We start from the raw sequence: 6000 nt of genomic DNA, 5'->3' as shown, positions 1-6000 counted from the left end.
GATGGTCTCGATCTCCTGACCTCGTGATCCGCCCGTCTCGGCCTCCCAAAGTGCTGGGATTACAGGCTTGAGCCACCGCACCCGGCCGGGGTTGAGTTCTTGATTTGATTCTCAGCTTGGTCACTGTTGGTGTATAGCAGAGCTATTGGTTTGTGTACATTAATTTTGTATCCTGAAACTTTGCTGAATTCATTTATTAGGTCAAGGAGGTTTTTGGAGGAGTCACGAGGGCTTTCTAGGTATATAATCATATCATTAGCAAACAGCGACAGTTTGACTTCCTCTTTACTGATTTGAATGCCCTTTATTTATTTCTCTTGTCTGATTGCTCTGGCTGGAAATTCCAGTACTATGTTGAATAGAAGTGGTGAGAGTGGGCATCCGTGTCTTGTTCCAGTTCACAGGGGGAATGCTTTCAACCTTTCCCATTCAGTATTATGATGGCTATGGGTTTGTCACAGATGGCCTTTATAGAGTTAAGATATGTCTCTTCTATGCTGATTTTGCCGAGGGTTTTAATCATGAAGGGATGCTGAATTTTATCAAATGCTTTTTCTGCATCTATTGAGATGAATATCTTTCTTATTTTTCAATGTCAGTGTTTATCACTATAAACATCCCTCTTAATATTGCTTTGCCTGAAACTCAATGCTATGGTGTGTTTCCATTTTCATTTGTCTTAAGATATTTTCTAGTTATCCTTTTGATTTCTTTTTTGTCTCATGGGTTGTCAAGAGGATGCTGTTTACTTTTTACATTGTAAATTCCCAGGTTTTTTTCTGTTAATTTCTAGCTTTATGCCATTGTGGTTGGAAAATATATTTAATATAACTTCAGTCTTCTTAAATTTGTTAAGACTTGTTTTGTGATCTAACATGTGACATATCTTGGAGAACAGGTCCTTTTTTGTCAGCTTGCATGTTCGGGCAACACAGAAACAAGTCATTTCTGCAGCCCTTTGAAAAGTCAGAACATTGGGTATACAGTCCAGGCCTCTCCTTTCTTCCCCAGGGAGAAGCTGGGAACTGGCAGTTTATTTCCAATCATGTGGTGCTGTGCCAGAGGAAAGAATTACAGTGAGAGGGTGTGATAAATAGTCAATTTAAACCATCTTTAAGGCAGCTGGTTTTGTGCTTGCCCAGGACACAGGAGCCTCTCAACTGATCTTTGGATAGTTCATACAAGGAAATTGTTATTGAATCAGTATGTTCGCTGGAAAAAGGAGGGTCTGGAGCTTCTTGTTTTGCCATGTTTCTGACCAGACTCCTCTAATAAGCATATATTTTATTTTCACATTCCAATTATCACTATATTTATTAATTTGTAGATGGAAAATTATATGATAATTTTATTGTATATGTTATGTCTTAGTCTGCTGTTGTACTTGCAGTAAAATGGGTTCCCTGATTAGTGATGTATAAGTCAGGGACAGAAACTGAAATCACATATTTCTTTCCAAGGCCTCTAATAGTGTTAGAGACATTGATTCAGTTACCTGGTATGTATGTTCAAATCTTGAATGAGTATCCCTTTGGTCAAGACCCATAAGTATATACCTAAAATCATAAGCAATAAGTCAATGTAATCCATTTTCCAGCTATGAGCTTGCCTGGATTTTGCCAATAGAAAACCCATTCTTAGTTTTAGCCTCTGAAATTAATGTTAAAAACATAACAGTTATTAGTCAATTTTTGAGCATCTGAGCATAGAGTGGGATGCACCTTTGTGTTGTTGTTAATTCATCAATTACCTCTGTGACTAATCATTTTGCATACTCAAGAGCTCACACGGTAACTACTTGTTGCTTTCTGTACCATTCTGAATTCAAAATTTGTTGTTCTTGTTTTTTTTTTTAATGGGCAGCAGCCTACCCTGCCTTGTTTCCTTACACGTCCATAAAATTTTTCATAGCAGTTCACCACACTGGGTTTTCTCTTATCTTCTGGTCATCAAAGGCCCACTTTCTGGACCATATAGCTATTCCATTGGCCAATGCCTAAGAATTGGTATAAATCCATACTATGTTATTTTTATTATCTAGGTCCATGAGAAATATAACTCTTACTTCTATTAAGTGAAATTATCTTTTACTTTTTCAGTAAAAAAGCAACAATCAGCAAAGTGCAATGCAGTTGACTTCCAGATTAAGTGTTAACTCTACCCTGGACTCTACTGTCTGTGGGCTATGCTACTTCTGAGGCAGCCTCAGGTAATATTCTAGTTCAGATTCCATGACTGCTTAATGTTGTTCAAAGCATTATTTTAAATCAACTTTTTCCCTTGTTACTATGTGAATAAGGGCTAATAAAATTTACAGATTTGGTATGTGATTTCTTCAGAAACCAGTCTTTGTGACTTGTTTTAATTTTGGAGCTAGACAGACAAAAATTCATTGTGTTTGGTTAAAGAATACTGATCTTCCTTCCTTCCTTCCTTCCTTCCTTCCTTCCTTCCTTCCTTCCTTCCTTCCTTATTCATTTATTTTTTGAGTTTTGCTCTTGTTGCCCAGGCTGGAGTGCAATGGCGTGATCTCTGCTCACCGCAACCTCCACCTCCTGGGTTCAAGCAATTCTCCTGCCTCAGCCTCCTGAGTAGCTGGGATTACAGGCATGCACCACCACGCCCAGCTAATTTTGTATTTTTAGTAGAGACGGGGTTTCTTCATGTTGGTCAGGCTAGTCTCGAACTCCCAACCTCAGGTGATCTGCCCACCTCAGCCTCCCAAAATGCTGGGATTACAGGCGTGAGCTACCGTGCCCAGCCTAAGAATGCTAATATTTCTACCCCATGTAATTACTAGAAATTTTAACAGTTATGCTGGACCTATATTTCAGTAGGATTAGTTATTATTCCCTGGTGGTCATACCATTAACATTTGGAAGTCATGCTTAGCTTGATTTCTAGATTTAGATATCAACATTATATTATTGATGCAATGAATATCAGTAGTTTAGATGGAATCAAATCAATGTTTCTTACCACCAGGTTGTAGCTGTAAAGAAGACACTTTAAATATTCCCACACTGAGCACAAAAAGGTATTGGAGATTATTTCACATGAATGCACATTTGATTTTTACTTTCTTTCAAAATAGAAATCCAAAAGGAAGCGCTGGTCAAATTGATCATAGAATATCAATCTCCCTCAGCTTGTTTCACAACTTGAATTTTTAACATATAGAGCATGAATGATGGTATTCAATTACTCTTTACTCAGTTCTCTAGAGTCTTGAGTTATCTTCCAGGCACCGTCAGCTTTCCTTACATGCTATACTATACTATTAAGCAAATAATTTGAGGACACTAATTTATCTTTATCTAAGATGTCTTTAATAAAAACTAAAATTTCTTGATGTTCACTTTCCCCTACTTCCTTTCCCGGTATCCTATTAGGCTGGTAAAAATGTTACTGCAGTTTTTGCCATTACTCTTTTTTTTTTTTTTTTTTTTTGAGAGACAGAATCTTAATCTGGGCCCCAGAATGGAGTGCAGTGGCCTAATCTAGGCTCACTGCAACCTCCTCCACCTGCCGGGTTCAAGGATTCTTGTGCCCCAGTCTCCCAATTAGCTGGGATTGCAGGCATATGCCACCTTACCCGACTTTTTGTATTTATAATAGAGACAGGGTTTCACCATGTTGTCGAGGCTGGTCTTGAACTCCTGACCTCAGGTGATCTGCCCGCCTCAGTCTCCCAAAGTGCTTACAGGTGTGAGCCACTGCACCCAGCTGCCATTACTCTTAATGGCAAAAACTACAGTAACTTTTGCACCAACTTAATATACTACTTTATATTAATGACTTGACTGGATTTAGGTAGTTCCAAAGGTTACTGTCTACCGTGCCAAATTAAAAGAGAATGAATAACAGATTTGTATGTCTGTTTCCACTGGTTTGGATAAGACAAGAGTCCCATATTCATACATCATATTCATTTCAGTAATATGTTCTGGTAGTAGTTATGCAACAAACGTACATAACTTTAATCATTAATTCCTACTTTGAACCGTATTTTTATTTTAGAATATTTTACCATGTCCTGCTAAATTAATTACATTGCCTTTTACCTTTTAATTAGCAGATTTAGGAATATCCTGATTTTGTATATTAATCTCTAGGAATTCCAATCATGTTATTTTACTACCCTGAATGATTTCCTTGCATACCAATGCAAATGGCCTTAGATACTATTATGGAAAAAATATTTTCCCCTTCAAATTTATATGTCGAAGCCCTAACCCATAGTGCAACAGTATTTGGAGGTGGGACTTTTGGAAGATAATTAGGTTTAGATGAGGACATGAGGGTGGGGCTCCCATAATGGGATTCATGTCCTTATAGGAAGAGGAAGATGGACCAGACCTTTTATTCTCTTCCTTCCTTTCTCTCTCTGTCTCTCTCAAGTCACCATTTGAGGATATAGCAAAAAGGCAGCCATCTGCAAGCCAGAAGAGAACTCTCACCAGATAAGCACATTGGCCAGTACCTTGATCTTAACCTTCCAGTCTCCAGAATTGTGAGAAATAAAAGTCTGTTGTTTGAGCCCCTAGTCCATGGTATTTTGTTATGGCTGCCTGAACTGACTGCTTGCCTGCTCTGAAATTGCAACAACAGTCCCTGGATATTTTGTCATTCAGAATAAACCTATTTTTAAACACCTGCTCTTTTAAACAACACTGCCTTGGAAGAGACTGCAGATTCTGTTTTTAAAATTAGGTTTTTAGAATTTTTAGAATTCATCAAGGCAAGGATAAATGGAGGAGTTGGTAAAGCAGCCTGATCATATAATCTCTTATAGTGATCCATTAAAATTTTAGTAGCTACTCCATCTATTTTTCCTTTTCCATATCTTTTAAAATTAATCATGTGACTATATTCTACCCAGTTTAAATATCTCCAGTTTCTGTTTTAAAACCTATTTTATCCTTTTTCCTCTTTCTTCTGAATAATCCTAATTTTCCTCCCATCATTTGGCCCTGCTTATGGAATCTGAATCAGGAGGTCAAAGAAATCTTCCCTTACAGAATCCTGCTCATCTGTTTGTAGAGTAACATAAGGAGCCCAAGCATCTGGAAGCTCTTTAATTACAACATCAATCATCACTTGAGTCAAAGGCATAAAATTAGGGGGTAATTCAGTATCATCATATAGCCAATCCAGTCACTGGTATTTTCAACATTTCAGAGACTTTAGAAGGATTATTATTTAGTATCTAATTTTTCATTTATACACATTTTATGTACTTTGCCTTTATCCACCTCTATAGATTGCAAGTTTGACTCTCTAACACATCTCTGTAAAAACTGCAACTAATTGAGAATTCTGAATATGACCAACATTCTCTTCCATTGATCACTGTATAATGCAAGGGAAGTACCTCCTTGTATCTGAATGCATAAACATAATTTTAGTAGAGGCTTCCCAGGAAGCTGTTTATAACATTCCACAAATGACTTAGATCTTTGACTGAATACCCGTTTCATTTGTCTTTGGTTTCCTCACCCTACAGCCTGTATACTCTTTTTAGTGATCCTCATTCAGAGTGTCACATTCTGAGCAAAATAAATATCTGCCCAATTCCCTTTTGGCACACTTTCTCTTCCCTTTAGGATCACCAGTCATTATCTGGTGTACCTGGCAGCCTCAGTGCTTTCTGTTACTTTCATTTTTTCAAAGTGTTGAAATTACAAAATTCTTGGCTGACTTCCCCTCTGTCTGAATTTCTTTCTCAATCTTTGTAGCTATTTCCCTTGGTTCAGAATATACCACCTCCAAGTTCCATTGATATGCTTCTCTTTTCATCAGTGGTTGCAGCATTTGCCTGACTCAAGCCAGAAGTGACCCAGGAGTCAGATTATCATCAAAAGTTCATCATCTCCCTCATCTTTCTTTTCCTTAAACAAAATCTTAGCCAACATTTACAATTAGAGACAAAGGTCATTTCAATACTCGACTGACTGTGCCAAATGCATCAATTACACAGGGTCAGAGAACTATTTTAAA

This window comes from Mandrillus leucophaeus, unplaced genomic scaffold, assembly GCF_000951045.1.
Source record: "Mandrillus leucophaeus isolate KB7577 unplaced genomic scaffold, Mleu.le_1.0 Scaffold532, whole genome shotgun sequence".
In the NCBI taxonomy this organism is placed as follows: Eukaryota; Metazoa; Chordata; class Mammalia; order Primates; family Cercopithecidae; genus Mandrillus; species Mandrillus leucophaeus.
Note: the sequence above shows the minus strand (reverse complement) of the source record.